Genomic DNA, 23893 nt, shown 5'->3' with positions numbered 1-23893 from the left:
TCTGCAAAGCCAGCCTTAAAGGGTTTGTCCATGCTTGTGGCCAAGTCTACAGTCATTCTATGGGACTGCAGACTTGTGAATCCTCATAGCGCGCAGTGTGTGCGCTGTCATGATTTTCTAATGCCAGTGCAAGAGCGGTGGGTGGTCATGTGATTGCAAGTATGCATTTTTCATACATCTGGTCATAGTCCAACTAGACGTGTCTGGCCTCGCTCAATACAAGTCAATTGAGCTTGTACTGAGAGAGACAGCGCATGTCTAGTTGGAATGCGGCCGGAAGTATGCAAATCGCATACTTGCAGTCACATGCCTGTCTGCTCCCGATGACATCACTGGAGAATCCTGACAATGCGCACTGTGTGCACTGTGAGGATTCATAAGTCTGCAGTCACATGCCTGTCTGCTCCGGATGACATCACTAGAGAATCCTGACAATGCGCACTGTGTGCACTGTGAGGATTCATAAGTCTGCAGTCACATGAACAGAGAACCGGTAATACTTATATAATAGAAAGTGACACGAAATCATGTTCCACATTTGTTAAGATAAAGATAAAGTGGCATAAACATATTTGTAACTTCCACCAAAACAAAATTAAAAATGTAATGTAGATAAATTTATAGAAATAAACAGAAAAGATAAGAGAAAAAAAAAGATTTGATGTACAGAGATGAAGTGTTTGCTAATAAAAGTTTTTATTTTAGTCTATGTAAATTACATTTTTCCCTGCGCTCTTCTAATTTCCGGCTACAGAATAAGGACAGTGCAATGTCAAGTGCAAATAAAAGTCAAGGCAAAATACAAATACTCAACATCTAACGTTAAAGGGAACCAGACAGCAGATACATGATCCATGGTCAGTACGTATCAGGCACCGGCTGGAAGGCTTGAGGCAAGTATGTCGGACTCTGAAATGCTGCAGAGTTTCAGAGAAAAACATACTTTAAAGGCCGGCTAGGAGACTAGTCAGAAAGGCTGGTAGCCAACAGATTGTCCCCGCCCGCTGCATGCTGGGAAAGACCGGTCAGTCACTGGCAGGGGGCAGGGAGAAGTTTCCAACTAGTCTATGTTATTTTCTGAAACACTGCAACGTCAAGCGGAGCAGTTTTGGTCCCCTGATGTCACACACCCTGACTATAGGGACTCCGCCAGGTATATTAGAACTCCCGGTGAGCACCACAACACACAGGGTACACAGGGAGCACGATACAATGGTGGGCCCTGGCAGTAGGGATAGGGGAGTGGAGTCACCTCCTGCTACTTACCTGAGACTGATCCCTGCACTCCATAATGTCCCTATCCGGATCCTTCCCCCCATCGCCGGATCACGTGCCTAGGCCTTCGGTTGCCCTGAACTCACACTGGCAAGTGAGAAGGCAGGCAAGAGCACCAGTCTTCACTAGTCTTACCACTTCAAAAATACAATACAATGGATGAGAGAAAGACAGAGGAAAATCAACACAAAAGGAAAATACTCCAAGCAATTCCAATGCAGCTAACACCACAGCTATAACGGTCACGACTCCTCAGCTTCTTCCAGAGACTGACTTCTTCCAAAGTGGTCAGCATAAGAATAAAGATTCTATAGCCGGCATCAGATGGTAGGACACGTGAGTTTTTATAGTGAAGGGGAGTGGCCACAAAAGAGCGGCACAAGAGATTAAGGCTACAAAGGGCAGGCAGATGGGAAAACAAATGCCTTAACCCCTACAACACTAAAATCAAGTATATTTCACTCAATCTGGATCTGCGAGCAATAAGTCGTTGTGACCTTCTGATCCCAGACTCGCAAGAGGTCTCCCCCAGAGCGGGACACACTCATGACACCGGAGTAATCCATTTTATTTTTAAATAAATCCACCATATGGTTCCATGGATCTTTGTAATTCGTGATCATTTTAATGTTTTCTTTTTTACAAGAGGGCGTGGCTCACAGGATCCTCTGTAGCGTGTCTTGATATTAACCCCGTGAGGAACGCCCCCTTGGAAAAGACTACAAAAAGAGCACTAAATTAAAAGGCCCATATCTCTGATAGTATATCGCAGATTAAATCAAATACTCAATGGAGCAGCAGGAATAAAATAAGAGGACAAGCTGGTCACTTTTCACCTGGTAAGTGGTAACAGATCATCTTTACATTTCTGGGATCTGCTATTATAAAATAAGGACAAAATCTGCAGAAATATTGCTGTAATAATATACCAGCACGTTCCCTTTCAGCTATAATTATTGTATGTAATGCGGTCTTATTCCTGAGCTTATCTGCCCTGCCCCGGCATATCCATCTGCCATAGCCTGTTTTAGGTTTATTCATATTAGCAGACACTGTTACTGGACTCACTGGTTGAAAAGATATGACGGATATCGTGTTATAGTATATTCCACCTTGTATATCGTATACAAGAGACAAATACAGTATATTGCTATAGCCAGTGTAACAAAGCTCATGGAGCCCAATGAAAAAGCTCTAATGGGGCCCCTAATTATTGCAAGTCTTTAATAGCACTGGTCTTTTTATATAGGATAAAGGAACTTTTGTGGCCCCCTAAGTTCCCGGGCTCAGGTGCAATTGCAACCCCTGCACCTATTGTATTGACGCCACTGGTTATAGCGGTGGAGCCTAGATTTGGGTTCTTGAAATGTATTTTCTGGCCCCTGTTCCAATTATGTGGTGCTGATTATACTTATTTTATCATCAGAAACCTCAGTGACAGCTCAGCTGATCGCGCTTCTCACCTCAGTTGCTGCGTGGAGGTGACAGGAGCGGCGGTGTCTTCTGCAGCTCCTGTCACCTTCATGCAGCAGAGCTGGAAGCGACGCTGGATCATCCTGGATTCCGCCGGGCATGGAGGGCTTTTTGGGGCTGATTAAATTGGTGAACCAGGGAATGTGTTTGTGTTTTTTATTTCTAATAAAGGATTTTTCAGGTTTGTGTGTTTATTTACTGTAATTTACAGATTAATCATGGAAGGTATCTCGGGGAGACGCCTGACAGGATTAATCTAGGATTTATTGGCAGCTATGGGCTGCCAATAACTCCTTATTACCCCGATTTGCAAACGCACCAGGGCAAATCGGGAAGAGCCGGGTACAGTCCCAGAACAGTCGCATCTAATGTATGCGGCAATTCTGGGCGGCTGCTGACTGATATTGTTAGGCTGGGGGGCTCCCCATAACGTGGGGCTCCCCATCCTGAGAATACCAGCCTGCAGCCGTATGGCTTTATCTGGCTGGTATTAAATTTGGGGGGAACCGCACGCCGGTTTTTTTAATTATTTATTTATTTATTTCTATACTCCATAGTGACACGCCCACCGGCTGCTGTGATTGGGTGCAGTCAGACACCTGTCACTTAGCGTGGGGGCGTGTCTCACTGCAACCAATCATAGGCGCCGGTGGGCGGGGAAAGCAGGGAATATGAGATTGTTTAATGAGCGGCCGGCCGGAGCAGTGTGAACGCCGTGCAGCGCCGGTGATCGGGGATCGGTGAGTATGAGAGCGGGGGGGACACTTCAGTCACTCGGGGGATTAGCGGTCACCGGTGAATCCTTCACAGGTGACCGCTAATCAGTACACGGCACACAGACAGAGCCGCGGCATGACAATGAAGTCGGGTGAAGTTCACCCGAGTTCATTCTCATCCCGCTACTCTGTCTTCCGACATGTAGTAATGACATTTTGCATCACACACGGTCATTTCTCACGGACAACATAACCACACATCCGTGCAAGGAACGTTTTATTTGGACTCCCATAGGCTAACATTATGTCCGTGTGTGCGTGCTCCGACCCAAAAACGAACATGCTTCCGTGCCAAACGGAGCAAAAAACGTAGGACGCACACGAACACACGGAAGATCAACTAACATGCACGTGTGCCTTTAAACATAAAAAAAAAAGCACGTTTGGTCGTATATCCGGTATGTACGGAAACGGACCACACACGCACGTTTTAAACGGATGTGTGTTGCAGGCCTTAAACAAACAAAAAAAGGCATAATAACATAGGAACATTATTTTATTGTCCAGTATTTCTTTGCAGTAAATCACATCAGAAGGTAAGGTATAAAGGAAGGAAAACTGCACTAAAAACTGCACGTGTGAATTCCACCTTAGTCAGCAGAACATTTTAATTCATGAAGGATACAAGGCAGGAATGATACCAAGGTTTTAAAGTTTGTAGAAAAATAAAACAGAATTATTTTTTTTTATTAAAATTAGAAAAATATAAAAAGCACAATTTTTAAGTGATTCTCTTAAGGCGAAATTGAATTCTTTGACTCTGGTTGTAATTCTGATCATATTTGACATTAGTCCAAGAGGAGCGGACACTTCTCACACACTTCTCATACAAGTGTTATAATTTTCTTCCATGATTAACCCTTTATGCTACAGAAAACGCAACAGAGGATTTATCCGATGGACCTGCTATTATGGAACAAATCAGCACCTACAATGATGAAAACAGCCAAAAAGGAGGAACATAATAGGAAGCGGCGCCCGCCCTGATCTACCCTGTACCCACTTCACCCACTTACTGCAGCACAAACAAGAATCTTGCAGCCTCGGCAAAGACGCCAGTCATCTCCAGCATAACTTATATATTATTTAAAGCCTCCAATCTCGTCTATCAACCCCTTTTCTACACACTAAAAAGCTCTACAAATTCATTCTGCATCAATCTCCGCTAAATTAACCACCACTGGGAAAACGTAAACTTCCGTCATTAGGAGGAGCACCAAGAAAGTGCCATAAAAGCGATAGAATTGTATCCGAATATTGGCATCAATAGTGACAATGGACAAATGATAAGGCACAAGCCCAATAAATATGACAATGCAAACAATACAGTGCAGGGCAGAAGTGGTCGTTGGTTTAGGTCTAGGGTTTGTGTGTGTTTTTACATAGGACTGCCGTAAAACCTTCAGGTTATTTCAAATTGAGAGGTTGTTACCTTTACTATTTATAACAAATTATAACGCACAAGTCCAATAAAAATGACAATGCAAACAATACAGTGCAGAAGTGGTTGTTGGTTTAGGTCTAGGGTTTGTGATGTGTTTTTGCATAGGACTGCAGGCAAACCTTCAGGTCATCTCAACTTGACAGGTTGTTACCTGTACTAATTATAACAAATTATAACAAATTATAACGCTCAAGTCCAATAAAAATGACAGTGCCAATAATACAGTGCAAGGCAGAAGTGGTCGTAGTCTTACATCTAGGTACTGTGATGTGTTTTTACATAGGACTGCAGGCAAACCTTCAGGTTATCTCAACTTGAGAGGTTTTACCTCTACTATTTATAACAAATTATAACGCACAAGTCCAATAAATATGACAATGCAAACAATACAGTGCAGGGCAGAAGTGGTCATTGGTTAAGGTCTAGGTTCTGTGATGAGTTTTTACATAGGACTGCAGGAAAACCTTCAAGATATATCAACTTGAGAGTTTATATATAAATATATTCAAAAATTCAAAATAAAAGGAGAGAGTAATAAAAGGATGACTTACAGTGGTGTTTCTTCATAGGTAGAGTTCAATAAGAAGCCCCAGGGGTGCAGCTCCGCACTCCGCTGTTCCACCAGCTGTGACCCAGGCACATGGTCAGGATGAAGCAGATTTTCCTTCTGCCTTGCATGAGAATATTACCGATTTGACTCCCTTGTCTTTAAAGAGCCGATTAACAATGCAACCTCTGCCTATGTATCCAGCTGTGCGCTTCCTCAATGCCTCCAAAAAAGCAGGCAGCACATTCTTTCCAGGGCTTCCTCTATAGAGCAATCTGTGGCAGACCCTCCTGGTCAGGATGCTACAATGTATTCTGCTGATCCTCCCCTTCCTATCTGACTGTGAGCAGCAGCAGCACACAGAGGCACGGTCCCTCAGGACTGCTTTTTCCCTGTATGTCAGATCTATACCCTTCAGTAGATCTTATCAAATGCAAATATGACTGAAACCGTCTGTTCCTGTGCAACCTGTACAGAGAACCACAAACTGCTACCATCGGCGCATTATTGTTTTTTTCCCCTTTTCCTGTTTCATATCGTACAACGCACAGCGGAGGGAGATCAAACACAAGTCAAGATTTATTTTTAGTGAGAGCGGTAGAGATGTATTTTTAAAGGCTGACATCTCAGATATACATGTACTGTATATGTGTGTATCTGCACCAGCAAAGTGTTCAGATGTGAGCGCAAAAGACGGTTAATCTGTACGATCCACAAAGTAATCTCCTGCCATCTGGCTGCGAGGAAACTGTGACCACATAAAAGAGCGCACTCTACTGACACTCATACCTTCTACCCCTAAACTGAAACTTATACCCTCAACCCCTAAGCTGAAACTCATACCCTCTACCTCAAAGCTGAAACACATACCCTCTACCCCTAAGCTGAAACTCACACCCTCTACCCCTAAGCTGAAACTCATACCCTCTACCCCTAAGCTGAAACTCATACCCTCTACCCCTAAGCTGAAACACATACCCTCTACCCCTAAGCTGAAACTCATACCCTCTACCCCTAGGCTGAAACTCACACCTTCTACCCCTAAGCTGAAACTCATACCCTCTACCCCTAGGCTGAAACTCACACCTTCTACCCCTAAGCTGAAACTCATACCCTCTACCCCTAAGCTGAAACTCACACCCTCTACCCCTAAGCTGAAACTCATACCCTCTACCCCTAAGCTGAAACTCATACCCTCTACCCCTAAGCTGAAACACATACCCTCTACCCCTAAGCTGAAACTCATACCCTCTACCCCTAGGCTGAAACTCACACCTTCTACCCCTAAGCTGAAACTCATACCCTCTACCCCTAAGCTGAAACTCACACCCTCTACCCCTAAGCTGAAACTCATACCCTCTACCCCTAGGCTGAAACTCATACCCTCTACCCCTAAACTGAAACTTATACCCTCAACCGCTAAGCTGAAACTCATACCCTCTACCCCTAAACTGAAACTCATACCCTCTACCCCTACCGTAGGCTGAAACTCATACCCTCTACCCCTAGGCTGAAACTCATACCCTCTACCCCTAGGCTGAAACTCATACCCTCTACCCCTAAGCTGAAACTCATACCCTCTACCCCTACCGTAGGCTGAAACTCATACCCTCTACCCCTAAACTGAAACTCATACCCTCTACCCCTACCGTAGGCTGAAACTCATACCCTCTACCCCTAGGCTGAAACTCATACCCTCTACCCCTAGGCTGAAACTCATACCCTCTACCCCTAAGCTGAAACTCATACCCTCTACCCCTAGGCTGAAACTCATACTCTCTACCCCTAGGCTGAAACTCATACCCTCTACCCCTAGGCTGAAACTCATACCCTCTACCCCTAAGCTGAAACTCATACCCTCTACCCCTAAGCTGAAACTCATACCCTCTACCTCTAGGCTGAAACTCATACCCTCTACCCCTAGGCTGAAACTCACACCTTCTACCCCTAAGCTGAAACTCATACCCTCTACCCCTAAGCTGAAACTCACACCCTCTACCCCTAAGCTGAAACTCATACCCTCTACCCCTAGGCTGAAACTCATACATTCTACCCCTAAACTGAAACTTATACCCTCCACCGCTAAGCTGAAACTCATACCCTCTATCCCTAAACTGAAACTCATTCCCTCTACCCCTACCGTAGGCTGAAACTCATACCCTCTACCCCTAGGCTGAAACTCATACCCTCTACCCCTAGGCTGAAACTCATACCCTCTACCCCTAAGCTGAAACTCATACCCTCTACCCCTAGGCTGAAACTCATACTCTCTACCCCTAGGCTGAAACTCATACCCTCTACCCCTAGGCTGAAACTCATACCCTCTACCCCTAGGCTGAAACTCATACCCTCTACCCCTAGGCTGAAACTCATACCCTCTACTCCTAGGCTGAAACGCATACCCTCTACCCCTAGGCTGAAACGCATACCCTCTACCCCTAGGCTGAAACTCATACACTCTACCCCTAGGCTGAAACTCATACCCTCTACCCCTAGGCTGAAACTCATACCCTCTACCCCTAGGCTGAAACTCATATCCTCTACCCCTAAACTGATATTCATACCCTCTACCCCTAAACTGATATTCATACCCTCTACCCCTAAGCTGCTTTACAAATGGTCACTCTCGACTACAGTGAAGGAAATAATTATTTGATCCCTTGCTGATTTTGTGAGTTTGCCCACTGACAAAGACATGAACAGTCTATAATTTAAAGGGAAGGTGAATTTTAACAGTGAGAGATAGAATATCAAAAATAAAATCCAGAAAATCACATTGTATAAATGATACTGTAAATGTATTTGCATTTTGCAGAGAGAAATAAGTATTTGATCCCCTACCAACCATTAAGAGTTCTGGCTCCTACAGACACTTAGACGCTCCTAATCAACTCGTTACCTACATTACAGACAGCTGTCTTTAATTGTCACCTGTATAAAGACTCCTGTCCACAGACTCAATTAATCAGTCAGACTCTAACCTCTACAACATGGGCGACCAAAGAGCTTTGTAAGGATGTCAGGGACAAGATCATAGACCTGCACAAGGCTGGAATGGGCAACAAAAGCATAAGTAAAACGCTGGGTGAGAAAGAGACAACTGTTGGTGCAATAGTAAGAAAATCGAAGAAATACAAAATATGTGTCAATCAATATCGATCTGGGTCTCCATGCAAAATCTCACCTCGTGGGGTATCCAGGATCATGAGGAAGGTGAGAGATCAGCCTAAATCTACACGGGGGAACTTGTTAATGATCTCAAGGCAGCTGGGACCACTGTCACCAAGAAAACAATTGGTAACACATTACGCCGTAATGGCTCCTGCAGTGCCCGCAATGTCCCACTGCTCAAGAAGGCACATGTGCATCCGGCCCGTCTGAGGTTTGCCAATGAACAATTGGATGATTATGAGAGCGATTGGGAGAAGTTTCTTTGGTTAGATGAGGCAAAAATTGAGCTCATTGGCCTTAACTCAACTCGCCGTGTTTGGAGGAAGAAAAATGCTGCCTGACGCAAAAAACACCCTCCCCACTGTCAAGCATGGAGGTGGAAACATTATGTTTTGGGGGTGATTCTCTGCTAAGGTCACAGGACTACTTCACCGCATCAATGGGACAATGGATGTAGCTATGTACCGTAAAATCCTGAGTGACAACTTCCTACCCTCCACCAGGACATTGGTGCTGGTGGTGCTAAGGCAACAAAGGAGTGGCTGAAAAAGAAGCACATTAAGGTCATGGAGTGGCCTAGCCAGTCTCCAGAACTTAATCTCATAGAAAACGTATAGAGGTAGCTGAAGCTCTGAGATGCCAACCAACAACCTTAAAATCCTAATGATTTAGAGATGATCTGCAAAGAGGAGTGGACCAAAATTCCTCCAGACATAACGTCTGGCTGTTGTGCTACCAACAAGGGTTTTGCCACCAAGTATTAATTCTTGTTTGCCAGAGGGATCAAATACTTATTTCTCTCTGCACACTATAAAATAAATTTATATAATTTATACAATGTGATATTCTGGATTTTATTTTGGATATTCTCTCACTGTTAAAATTAACCTAGCCTTAAAATTATAGAATGTTCATGTCTTTGTCAGTGGGCAAACTCACAAAATCAGCAAGGGATCAAATAATTATTTCCTTCACTGTATACTGCTGCCTCATGGTGAGTTCACTTTAAACATTGGAATTAATACCTAATTTTAAAAAAGAAGGTTGTAGGTCATGAATAATTATTGACATTAATTATTTATTGCGATTAAAAAAATAAAAATAAAAGTAATAATAATGCAATATAGCAAGCAGGGTCAATATAAGTAGCCATGAATAATACTGCCAAATAATGTTTAAAGTGAACCTGTCACCAGATTTGGGGCCTATAAGCTGCATCCACCACCAGTGGGCTCTTATATACAGTATTCTAACATGCTGTATATAAGAGGCCAGGCCGCTGTCTAGAACGTAAAAATCACTTTATAATACTCACCTAAGGGGCGGTGCGGTGCAGACTGGTCGAATGGGTGCCTTCGTTCTCCGGCACTGGCGCCTTCTTTTTCTACCATCTTTGTCCTCCTTCTTCTGAAGCCTGGATGCATAACGCGTCCTAAGTCATCCACACTAGACCCATTGAGGTCCTGCGCAGGCACACTTTGATCTACCCTGAGCAGGGCAGATCAAAGTTTTGTAGTGCGCCTGCTCAGGACCTCAATGCCGGCTAGTGTGGATGACGTAGGATGTGTCATGCACCCAAACTTCAGAAGGAGGACAAAGATGGCCAAAATTGGAGGCGCTAGTACCGAAAAATGGAGACACCCATCCGACCAGTCTACACAGCGGCCTGTTTAAAGGTTTTGTCCAATACTTGGACAACCCCTCCTAAATCTTAGCGTTTGCCTGTTAAAATAAAAAACACATACTCAACTCCAGTTCCGACCCCGTTCCTGCAGTGTCGGCACTCGCTCTCCCAGGGTCTCGTTTGGTTGTTCCATCATGTGAGCGCCGCAACGAATCGTTGCCTGCTTCACTCGATCCTCCTTCATATTGATCACACATTAAACAGGCAGGAAGAGCTGCGGCTGGACGCGAACTTCCTATTGATGTTCAATTCGTATAAAGGTGGTGACAGAGCTCCTGTTTGGTTATTGTCATTTTCTCGATGATTTTAGTAAACTGGAAGCAAATGGTTGTTAGCTTTAAGGATGAAAATTGTGTTTTACTTTGCTTTATCCCTTTATGTGTTAGTTTTCCACATTTGCTGGGCCAAATATTTTGAGTATTTTGTCAAGGGAAGTCTATTTTTTACCTAAAAATGTTTTTTCTTGTGTGTGAGTGTTTTTTAGCTAAAACATGCTAAAGACCAAGCCAAATTTATCCCCAGATGTCAGGAGGCTTATTATTCTGAGAGTGAAATCAGGCAAAAGCCAAAAAGAGTCAGCGATGGAATCACCTGTCCTCAGTTAAGTGTCACATATAATAAAGAAAAAAAAAGAAGGTTATGGAAGAGCTGACAAACCTAGACGTGGACGACCACGGAAAACTTTCTCCAAAGTTGATCACATTATTTGGAAAAAGTCTGTATTTCACACGAAATGAACGAACAATATGGGGTCAAAGTGAGTCGCCAAAATGTGGTGCGATGGCTCAGAGCAGGAGGCTGAATGCACGAGCTCCAGTCAAGAAGACTTTCATCTCTGCAAACAACTGGAAGGTCCGACTTGAGTTTACCAAAGAACACAGCAATGGAAAGAGACAGATTGGTTTAAGGGGTACTGTACACGCTGCTATATCGTTACCAATATCGTACCCGCCACCGTCGGTTGTGCGACACGGGCAAATCTCTGCCCGTGCCGCACAACATCGCATATCTCTGTCACACTACTTACCTGCCCTGCGACATCGCTCTGGCCGGTAATCCACCTCCTTTCTAAGGGAGCGGTTCATGCGGCGTCACAGCGACGTCACGCGGCAGGTGTCCAATAGAAGCGGAGGGGCGGAGATGAGCGGGACGTAACCTCCCGCCCACCTCCTTCCTTCCGCATTGCTGGTGGACGCAGGTAAGGAGATGTTTGTCATTCCTGTCACACACAGCGATGTGTGCTCCCGCAGGAACGAAAAACAACATCGTACCTGTCGCAGCAGCGATATTAAGGAAATGAGCGACGTGTCAACCAGCAACGATTTTTCACGTTTTTGTGCTCGCTGATCGTCGCTCATTTGTGTTACACACTGCGATGTCTGTAACGGCGCCGGATATGCGTCACTACCGACGTGACCCCGACGATATATCATTACCAATATCGGAGCGTGTAAAGCACCCTTAAGGTTTTGTTCTCGAATGAATCCACGTTCAATCTGTTTGGTAGTGATTGCAGAACTACATATACTGAGCAATTGGAAAACATAATGAAGTAAGGTACCAAACACCTACAGTGAAACATGACGGTGGCAATGTCATGGTTTGGGGCAGCTTTTCTGCATCTGCCATGGGCCCTCTGCATAGAATCGATGGAAAAATGAATGCTACTATGTACAAGGATATTGTATACTGGAGAATGTAAGGCTGACACATGGTAAACCAAAGTAGCAGGGGCTGGAAATTCCAGGAAGACAATGATCCTGAGCACACATCCAATTTAGTAAAAAATTGGTTAGCAAAAAAAAAAATGTTCGCCTGTTGCAATGGCCAAAAACAATCATCGGATTTACACCCTATAGAGCATAGGGATGAGTTAGGGCGATGAGTTGGGGCCTGGACCCAGAGCAATAAAGATGAATTGTTTGCAAATTTGCAAATGGAATGGAGCAAGATACTTAAAGATGTCTTGAATACCCGAGTGGCATCAATGCCCAGTCAGTGTGGTGCAGTAATTAAAGCAAGAGGTTATGCTGCAAGATACTACGCATTGTAAACAATGAATTACGCTCTATGTTGGGATCAGTAAATAGTATATGCAAAAAAACTTTTGGCAGTCAATTTTCTTTAATTAAACGACCAGACCGATATTCAAAAACATTTTGGTTAAAATTAGGGTCTTGTATGATGACGACTTCATGCATTTTAAATTTATCACCAGGAAAATGGCCTCACAACCACCACACAGAAGTGCAAACTTTTGTTTTCTTCTGACGTTTTCTATATAGTGTTATGGGCTTCACACATAGTCCTACATATAGTATTAAGGGCCTTACATAAAAAAATTAATATACTCACCTCTCCACTTTCTTCCGCTACTTTGGTCTTGGTTGCAAGTGCTCCCGCGCTCGTCACTGCTCAGCACAGAGGGCGCAAAATAGTGACATCATAGCGCCCGCAGAAAGATGGGTGAGGGAGCAAACAGCTCCCCTCTTTCATCAAAGAGGGGAGTGGAGCAGTGCCAAATAAAATTAGCCGGTGGGTCAGGTTTGGCCCACTGCTCCCCAGAGTTTGATATATGTGCTATAGAACAATTGTATAAAGGATAATTGTGATGGGGCATGCGACAGAGCAGTAAGGGACGCCAGGCCAAGGAACAATCCAAAGGGCTTTATTGGAACCACAAAGATAAAGCACCAAACAAATATAAATCCTTAAAGTCTGCAAGGAGTCCACAACAAAACAAAAAATCCAGGGGCACCGCCTGGTATTCCGATGCCAGGGAAAATAGGGCAATGGTCCTTATATGAGTTCCTTGAGTCCAACAGGGGGAACAATAAAACACAATCCCAAGTGGCCACTGATCTCCAGTCTGTAACAGTCCATACGCAGGCTCTATGATCCAGCCTCAGCTATAGATCCTCGTGCTTCTCCAGCCGACATCCAACTAACTAACCTAACATGGGTCTCAGTGTTCTTCTCTCTTGGGATCAGCCCCTTAGGTGGGCACACCTCCCCCTAGACATCTAATACATGAATGGACTTTAGACTCCTGGCTCTGTTCGGTTTACCAAGTTGTGGATGGAGAAGTCCCATGCTGAGAAGAACAAACAATCCCCCAGCAGAAGCAGCACAAAGGAGGGACAGACTATTACACCATGAGCACAGGTGGGGGAGGGACACACTGTTACAATAATTGCAGCATATCACAAAAGTGAACATACCCCTTGTTTTCGGTATCTGTTTAGTTCCTTCTTCAGTCCTCGTGCCTCCTCTACCCCTTTGGGCTGTGCATCTCCTCTATTTAGCTTTCCATAAGCAGGTGCAAAACAGTCAGGCCCAGGTCTTTCTCTGTCACCGTTTATTTTAAGATCTGCTAGCACATGGCGAGGAGAGATACTAGAGCTAGAGACCATCCTGATTAGGCACACCTTGTCATAGTGGGATGTCTTTTACGCTTCTGTAATCAAACGAGTGTCAACTAAGTATCCTGTGATGTAATTGCCATGCATGGAATTGTCATTTTAGTTATTGCAATGGAATAAGAATGGTCCTCACTTTCTAAGCCGCTCTGTATATTATAAGACAATACTACTATTATGCTACTGAAGAAGGGAGTTATAAACCCTTGAAAAAGATTTAGCTAATCCCTGGCAAACTATTTTCAGGATCAAGAAGTTCACAATGTCATAAAATAGCCTTATGCAAGCCAGATTATTGTCATTGTGCTTGGCACATGTGGCGTCTCACTTAAAATGTCAAATGCCTACACGTAGCTCCAGCGTCTTGTCTCAATATCCTTAAACCTTGTCACCAGTCCAATCGTGACAGCTTTTGGCTCTTATTTTTTTTCCTGCTACTCCGCCGAGTATTCCTTTTTTTTTTTATTCAGACATATGGTAGTAGAGATATACAGAGGCGTAAATTGAGTTTGATGGGCCCCAGTGCTAAATTTGGAACTGCCCCCCCATGTTGGTCAGATATATGTATATTCATATATACATTTAGCTTTCTAATTAATATGTCCCCCCATTCTTGTATATATGCCCCCCATCCTGGTAAATATGTCCCCTATCTTGATATATACATCCACTATCCTGAGCTCCTTCCTGGTAAATATGTCCCCCATTCTGGTATATATGTCTCCCATCCTAGGCCCCATCCTGTTATATATGTCCCCATCCTAGGCCACATCCTGGTATATTTGCCCCACATCCTGGTAAAAATGTACTCCAGGGTATGTACTTGCTCTGTAGCGCTGGACAATCATTCTTTTACTTCCTCCTAGTATATGTGTCCCATCCTGGGTCCCTCCTAGTATATATATCTTCTCCTGGTATACATGTCCCCCTCTTGGTATACATGTAACCCTCTTAGTTTATTTGTCCCCCTCCTGGTATACATATCCCCCTCCTCATGTATTTGTCCTCCTCCTGGGTCCCTCCAAGTATATATGTCCCCCTCCTGGTATATGTCCCCATCCTGGCAAATATGCCTCCGTTCTGTTTCTTATTGCAAAAAAAAACAACAAACAAAATATTGTACTCACCCTCCCTGGCTCCCATATCACATGGTGTCCTCCTATGTAGCTAGCCTGCAGTGGCTGACATTGACAGCTGTGCTATAGCAACACATGAAATCACTGACATGCGCCACTCTCAGTCACAGGGACGCCGATGTCAGTTGCTGTCCACTGTTCAGCTGGTAGCTTATATCGCAGCGCAAAGACTCTCTCTGTGCCACAATGCATTTCAGCTAGATGTGCGCCCTCATACACACATCCAGCTAAAAGAGGCGCTGGAGTCGGCGGGCTCTTTGCACTCCTGGGGCCGGTCGCAATCCGGGGCCCATGGCGCAATAGAACTTTATGTTTAGTGCAAATTTTTATGGTGTTTTCCAAAGAGGCAGTGATTATAAGGAAATTGTCTAAACAAGCCCCAGAGAATCATGTGAGCCATGCTCTCTTAGTAAAGACCTTAGAAATTAGCAATAACTAAAAAGGCCAAAATCTCTGGAGGATTAAAGACAAATAAAATAAATAATAATAAAAATTGAATACTAAGGGGAGCAGTAGGAATAAAATATGAGCAAAAACTGGTCACTTTCTAATGTCAGGACCTCTTTAAAGGAAATCTGTAAGTAGGTTTTTGCTCTGTAATTTGAAGACCGCATGCTGTAGGGTTAACACTGATATTTCAGAAATGCCCCTCTTATCACATTGTGTGCTGTTTTCCAAGAATGTTCATTTTAGCTTCAGGAGATCATTTCCAGAATAGGTCAGAAAGAGGTCAGTTCCTCTGCTTTCATTAGCAGCTCACCATCTATAGACTATGTACCTACACAGCCTGGTGTGGGCGGGGACAGCATTCTCAGCGCTGCTGCATTACTAAATCTAAAACATCTGATTGTGTCAGAACCGCTGCACCCAGTAATTTATGTGATATACTGCTGGATTCAGGGTCTCTTTGCGAACATTATACTGCTGTCAGAGGAGGTAACAAAAACCTGGTGATAGATTTCCTTTAACAACTCTTTCTCTTGAAGTATGGAAGTATGATCACTGCTCTTTGGAAGAGTAAAGCTCTGTCCATGCTAGGCTTACTTTTAGCATATGCAAATCAAAAAAGTCCGTGGAGCCTCTGTTAGGAGTCCACACAGAAACTAGCCAGATATCCCTCCGGGAAGGACCTAGCCAAGGAGTGGCTCTTTTTAGGAGACCACCATAACCACCATATTAAGTGGCCCTTTTAGTCAATATCTAACTCTTTGACAAGTTTAAAGATATGACAAGGGAAATACAAAGGCCAGGTATCCATCCACAGACTGCTGTTTCGGGGTATTGCCCCTCATCAGTGTGGAGTAGGATTCTGGCCAGGTGGGAGCAATGCCTATACTTTTAGCATATACCGTAGTAATAAAAATGATTGAAGCTCCATTAAATATTAATTTGGGCTTCATAGAACGCAATTTTTTCTATATATACCAATAGAGTAGTAGAATACAGTACAGTACCATATAGGTCAAGGGATCTCTGACTCAAATTCCCAAAGAAAATAAAAAAAATACATAAAAGAAACATTTTAATCACCTTTTTCCCATTAAAATAAAGTCATTTTTATATATATATATATATATATATATATTCACACAATAATAAATAATTATATATACAGTATATATATATATATATATATATATTATATATATTATATATATATACATATATATATATATATATATATATTTTATATATATATATATATATATATATATATATATATACACCTGTGTATAAAAAAAGAATATTTTGTGTTGCTGCTACTGTAAAAGTCGCATCTCTCAAAATATAAGATTAATCCCAAGTCCAAAAAATTAACACCGTAAAGATCGAAACTAAATGAATGCAATAAAAAGTTATCCAATCGTTGTAGGTAACCCAGGATGATATCAATAAAAACTTTAGTTCACCATGCAAAATACAAGTCCTCAAAAAGCTCCATCCATGGAAAAATAAGAATGTTATGGGTCTCAGGAAATGAAGGCACAAACTAAATATAGTTTTAGTAAATTTCCCAATTTTTTATCACCACTTTAAAAAAAAAAGTCACAAGTTTGGTATCACCGTAACTGTATTGACAAGGAGAATAAAGTTGCCAGGTCCATTTTACTACACAACAAAAACGATAAACAAATAATTGGCTCAAATCCATTCTAGCATTTTTTTTTTCCAATCTACTTCCAACAACAATAATTATTTTCTTTTTCCATCAACATGAATGTATGAGGTTATATTTTTTTGCATTTTTTTTTTTTATAATGCCGTCATTCATTTTACCACATACTGTACTAGAAAACAGGAAAAAAAATCCAAGCAAAGAAAAAAACAAAACACAATTCTGACATTGTCTTGACAAAATTGTTTTCACTGTGCACATTGTATTGTAATAATAACCAGGCATCATGATTGATCAGGTCAGTGCTTTTACAGCGATGCCAAACTTTTTCTTTCCATGCCTTTTTTTTATTATATTATTATTATCATTATTGATATTTTTATTTTAGGGGTAAAAAACATTCACAAAATTCGTAAACAAAACTTTTTTTTTTTTTTTACACTAATTTTGTCACCCACTTCTGAGACCTGTAATATTTTCATTTTTTAGTCGATAGTGCTGTGCGAGTCCTTATTTTTGGGATAGAAATGTTATTTTTATCGCTTCTTACTGCATTCTTTGTGGTGTTGTGGCAACCAAAAAAATACAACTTTGCCATTTTGAATTTTTGTGTCTTTACAAAGTTTATCGATTAATTTTATATTTCAATAATTCAGACTTTTATGGACCTGGTGATAACATGCGCATTTTTTTAATTACTATTTTTTTATATTTATCTGTATTTTTAATAGGGGAAAAGAGGGGCGATTCTAATTCTTACGTGTTTTTAATTAGTTTACGACTTTTTTTTTAACTTTCTACTGTATTTGTTATTTGAACCTGCAATTGTCTGAGACGATCACTCATACTATATACAGCAATACTACACTATTACTGTCTACAGTAAAAATCAGGGTCTACTTCGAAGCTCAGCCAAAATCTGGGTTTCAACAAAGTACTAGGATATCAGGCACGGAGGGTCATCAACAAACCCCCTGGTGTTGCAATGAGGTTTAGGCAGGCATTGCCGACTGTCATGGTGGTGTCAGGATCTGGAAAAACTTCAGATTCCTGCACTTTACCTTCTAACTTCTCTGATGTCTGTGATCAAGGCAGGGTGACTGGGGTGTCGACTCACAGATCTTCAGTTTATAGGCAGGCTAGCAAGAGTTGATCTCTGCTGTTCTGCCTGCTAATCTCCTTTGGTCACATGCTAAGGGAGAGCCAGTCATATTCACTCCCTTCCTATATATGCTGGCTGGACACTTGCATTAGTGTCAGCTATAGCTTGTCCATACTGGCCTGGAAAGGTGGATTTATCCAGCCTTACTGGTGGCTGTGGTGTTAACTCTTACTGCCCATTTGTTGTGGCCTTCCTTCACTTGCTTTTCCCTTTAGTTTCTTACTGTTTATTTCTGAGAGTGTTCTGTGTGACGGAGTTTCTGTTATCTCATCTATGTTATCTCACTCCTGCTCCTTCCTTCCCTAGGAAAAAAGGGGAACAGATTAGCTCTGGTCAGTGGAATAGTAAGGCACAGGACTCTGGCATCTCCACCACTAGGGGTAATATGGAGGTTAGGGATAGCCTAAGGTCATCTAGCATGAGGGACAGCAAAGAAGTCACTTATCCCTTGCTATCCCACAGTCACACTGTGACACCCAGGTGTCATTGGCACCCTGCAATCATGTCAGATGGGTGCATACACCCATTCCCTTCTTGTGCAGTCAGGAAGGGGTTAAAAATATTTTATCACAAATAATGAACACAATCTACTGTATATCCCTTTTTGAAAGGACAGAAACAATTCAAAAATAGTTACAAACACTGACATTTTAAGGAGCGAAAACTAATTTATTTTGTGATCCTTAGACCAAAATTACTCATTTTTAAGGGATTAGAAGACAACTCCAGGTCTGTGCTGTGGGTGGATTTGGTCATGTAACCAGCTCTTGATGAGACCCTTGTAGGTGATGATTAGATTATGGGTTACTCTTATCCTAAATCCCTGCTTTATTGCGCCCTATATGCTGAGAATGGTGCAGTGTTCCCATGTCAGGATCCTACAGCATTGTTCTGCAGATATTTATGGGTGATCAGATTTTTATATGATCATTGTAAACTACTCTAATCTACGAATATGCTATATACAGTGGGTACGGAAAGTATTCAGACCCCTTTTAATTTTTCACTTTGTTTCATTGCAGCCATTTGGTAAATTCAAAAAAGTTCATTTTTTTCTCATTAATATAGACTCTGCACCCCATATTGACACAAACATTTCTACATTTCCATTTATTTTCTAAATTTATTAAACAAGAAAAACTGAAATCTCACATGATCAAAAGTATTCAGACCCTTTGCTCAGTATTGAGTAGACGCACCCTTTTGAGCTAGTACAGCCATGAGTCTTCTTGGGAATGATGCAACAAGTTTTCACACCTGGATTTGGGGATGCTCTGCCATTCTTCCTTGCAGATCCTCTCCAGTTCCGTCAGGTTGGATGGTGAACGTTGATGGACGCCATGTTCAGGTGTCTCCAGAGATGCTCAATAGGGTTTAGGTCAGGGCTCTGGCTGGGCCAGTGAAGAATGGTCACAGAGTTGTTCTGAAGCCACTCCTTTGTTATTTTAGCTGTGTTCTTAGTGTCATTGTCTTGTTGGAAGGTGAACCTTCGACCAAGTCTGAGGTCCAGAGCACTCTGGAAGAGGTTTTCTTCCAGGATATCTCTATACTTGGGCGCAGTCATCTTTCTTTCAATTGCAACCAGTCATCCTGTCCCTGCAGCTGAAAAACACCCCCATAGCATGATGCTGCCACCACCATGTTTCACTGTTGGGATTGTATTGGGCAGGTGATGAGCAGTGCCTGGTTTTCTCCACACATACCACTTAGAATTATCACCAAAAAGTTGTATCTTCATCTCATCAGACCAGAGAATCTTATTTCTCATAGTCTGGGAGTCCTTCATGTGTTTTTTTGCAAACTCTATTCAGGCTTTCATATGTCTTGCACTGAGGAGAGGCTTCCTTCGGGCCACTCTGCCATAAAGGCCCGACTGTTGGAGGGCTGCAGTGATAGTTCACTTTGTGGAGCTTACTCCCATCTCCCTACTGCATCTCTGGAGCTCAGCCACAGTTAGCTTGGGGTTCTTCTTTACCTCTCTCACCAACGCTCTTCTAACATGATTGCTCAGCTTGGCTGGACGGCCAGGTCTAGAAAGCGTTCTGGTGGTCCCAACTTCTTTCATTTAAGGATTATGGAGGCCACTGTGCTCTTAGGAACCTTGAGTACTGCAGAAATTGTTTTGTAACCTTGGCCAGATCTGTGCCTTGCCACAATTCTGTCTCTGAGCTCCTTGGGCAGTTTCTTTGATCTCATGATTCTCATTTGGTCTTACATGCACTGTGAGGTCTTATATAGACAGGTGTGCACCTTTCCAAATCAAGTCCTATCAGTTTAATTAAACACAGCCGGACTCCAATGAAGGAGTAGAACCATCTCAAAGAGGATCACATGGAAATGGACAGCATGTAACTTAAATAGGAGAGTCTGAGCAAAGGGTCTGAATACTTATGACCATGTGATATTTCAGTTTTTCTTGTTTAATAAATTTGCAAAAATTTCTACATTTCTGTTTTTTTCTGTCGAGAATGAGGTGCAGAGTGTACATTAATGAGAAAAAAAAATGAACTTTTTTGAATTTACCAAATGGCTGCAATGAAACAAAGAGTGAAAAATTTAAAGGGGTCTGAATACTGTGCTGAAAAATTTAGCTTTGAAGTCACATCTAAATTAGCCTGAAAGAGCAATGGGGGCGTGTCCATACACTGAGTACACGGACACACCCTCACAGCACTTTCAGGCTAATTTGCATGCGAATTTAAAGCTTAATTTCTCAGCACTGGCACATCGGATTACTACAAAATAGGTATCATTTTCGTTGTTGTACCAGGACCAATACAGCCATAGCACTAGTTTCAGCAGCAAAATCACTCTGAAAGGTTACATTTTAAATTTGTCTCAGGATGTTTTAGGAGGTACATAAATAAAATGCCATAAATCTCTGGGAGTTAACTGCTTCCTTCCATTTTGTCCGCTTGGCTCTTATTCACCTACTTTTATGCTGACAGGCAGGGGAGTGACAGTCCCATCTATTTTTGAGTAATGATAATGTACAGTACAATAGGATTTAGTTTCACAAGAAAAAAATGTAATGGACAACACAGTCTTATTGGAATTAATGGAACAGAACAGCCGTCAGCTGCAGTGAAAGGGAGTCTCTCACCAGTTTTTTACTAAGTAATCTGAGAGCAGCATGATGTAGGTGCAGAGCCCCGGATTACAGGGAAGTATCATTTATTAGCCGGTGTGTTGCTGTTTTATACAAATCAGTGTTTTATCATCAGGAAATTATCACTAATACAAATTGTGATCATCTTTTTTTGGTGAAGAAGGGAGGTAGTTTTGAAACGCGTAGACTAAAACCGCATTGTACTCTCTGAGATGTTCTGGACCATCCTGGTAAAAGCTTTCCACGGCAGCGCAGACTAATAACTGCTTCCTTCCTCCTGGTTTTCACTATACGTTCTACACCAAAGCTGCCAATCAGTGGTGTGGGCGGGGTTATACACAGTTGAACATTCAAAGTTCTGCTAGATCTGCAGCAGAGTAAACTGATTCTATCATAACTGCTGCACCTAGTAAACTAAGTGATACATCGATGGAATCAGGGGCTCTGTCCCTATATTAAACTGCTGGCAGATTACATAGTATGAATCTGCTGATATGTTAATTTTAACACATTTGGTTACAATCAGTTTTTACATTTGGTACATTGTACCACTTGTAGGAAAAATCTTGATTTTGTAAAAGGGTTACTCCCCCACAAAAAATATATTCTTTATCACCCTATAGAAAAAGGATAACTTATTGATCACTGGGGGATCTCTTAGCCTCCACTCCATTCAGCACTCGGTTATTTCTGGCAGTCCCATAGACAATGAACAGATCAAAGGTCAAGCAAGAACACTTCTGACCCACTCAAGATTGGGCTCCAAAACCTAATTTTTAGTGTTCCAGAGACGCAACCTCGATATTCCTGTGGGTTCCAGCAGACAGGAGATAACTATCATGGGTGACAGTCATGCGTTTTCTGGCAATTGAAGGTCACAGCGTTTGGCTGTGCAAAATGTTCCCTGACTTTCTATTGTTCCTGCTGTTAGTATCTTTCCAGCTGGGTTTTCATCTCTTCCCCTTTAGGACCCAGCAGAGCTCTCTTTCCACTCAGCTACTGATTAGCAGTATTCCCCTTGATCTTAAATACTCCCATCTTCCCTGAACTTGTGCTGGTGATATTATCCAGTTAATTCTAGCTCTGGTTGCAAGCAGGTGGCTTGTGGTATCGTTGCTGAACTTCTACCAGAGTCATCTGTGGATAAGTAATTCATGCATTTTCCCTCTAGGTGTCCTCCTTGTGTCTTCTTTAGTGTTTAGTGGGGTTGACGAAGAGTTCAACCCATCTGTTCCCTATTTAGGGCCCAGCACTAGGCATATCTAGGGTCAGGTATCCAGCTCGGCGCATAGGTGCGGAACCTACCGAGGGTGGTGAGGGACCCCAGGAACCAGCAGTAGTTTTGGTCAGGGGTCACCATCTCCCCCTTCCCTAGACACAAGTGTCTCCTTTCTTTCCCTTTGGCTTGGTACTCCACTGTACCTAGCATGACAATAACTTGATTTTTTTGGGGGGTGGGGGGGAACTACAATATTTGTAACATGACATTCAAGTCAGCCAGGAGCATTGTCCATTTGTCAGCCAGGACTTTTGAAAGAAACGATTAAATGATCTGTTTCTAAGAAGCATCTGCCAACTTTTAACTGGCGAGAGGCAAATCATATTGCTGCTGCTCTACAGAAATCCTTCTAAGTAAAGGAACAATACTTCCGAAAATAGCACACAGGAGCCCAATTCGACAGTGAACGTTAGTCGTGACCTTAACATTTCTTGTGTCACGCAGATGTTTTATTCAGAGATCATGTCTTATTCCTCCATCAGAATGGATTTTCTATATGTAGAAGGGATAATAATAATATAACATTTTCCTTATTCCTTCTCCATTCCTCACAGTGAGGAGCGATGCTCAATCTCTTACGTTTCACTGCAAAAAAAACCCCCCAAAAAACGCTAGAAGAATAGTGATAGAAAAACCTCCTGTGGATTGGAGCCATTGTGCATTTTCTATATCCATTCCCATTGTCATAATCAATAGTGGGAAAGACCCGAGGTCAAGAATTAGAGCCTAATATTTGGAGCTGTGTGACCTCTGAAGACTTATGAAGATGTATATAGTACAAGACACGTCAGAAAAAAAGATAACTGGGATTCATGAATTTTATTTTTTTTTTTTTTTTTTTTGCATCTACCTTTAGCTGTCTACAATAGATAATAAAGGGTATCACTTAAAGAGGACCTCTCACAAACCACTAAACCACTGGTGCCTTTTTTTTATATTGCTGGTGTATTCAGTTCACAACTAAATTGACTATCTTGTAAATGTAACTAACATAAAGCACATACTGTATATTACCCCAAAATTTTGCAATCAAAAGCATCCATAAACACAAGGAGGAGGCCAAGCGCACCAAGGTTCACCATGCAAGTGCTAAATGCCGCCAAACCCTTTCCAAATGTATATTCATTGCTTCTTTTCTTTATCTCTAATGTGACAACAAATACTAATGACTGGAACCTAGGTACATGTGAAAAGATCACATTGGATGAAGTTTGTGATTTTAGACCACCACTGATTTCCAAAAATCAGTGCCCCACAGAATGCCTATTGTGGCGCCCCTGAGGCTGCCGTCGCCACAGAGGT

At 42.3% G+C, this 23893-nt stretch overlaps 1 protein-coding gene across 4 annotated transcripts in view; it reads right to left on the bottom strand.

Annotated features, from left to right (window-relative positions):
• The window catches only part of RAPGEF4 (Rap guanine nucleotide exchange factor 4), a 419418-nt gene that overhangs the window by 270687 nt on the left and 124838 nt on the right, over window positions 1-23893 (bottom strand). The window contains exon 1 of one of the 4 annotated variants that reach the window (XM_075317341.1): window positions 5520-5865. The exons of the other annotated variants lie outside the window; for them this stretch is intronic. The gene's annotated coding sequence lies outside the window, so the exon portion shown is untranslated. Of the gene's footprint in view, window positions 1-5519; window positions 5866-23893 lie in introns of those variants that run through there. 4 annotated transcript variants of the gene reach the window in all.

The sequence above is a fragment of the Anomaloglossus baeobatrachus genome, chromosome 7 (assembly GCF_048569485.1).
Source record: "Anomaloglossus baeobatrachus isolate aAnoBae1 chromosome 7, aAnoBae1.hap1, whole genome shotgun sequence".
Taxonomy (NCBI): domain Eukaryota; kingdom Metazoa; phylum Chordata; class Amphibia; order Anura; family Aromobatidae; genus Anomaloglossus; species Anomaloglossus baeobatrachus.
This window is presented reverse-complemented; position numbering and strand designations above follow the sequence as displayed.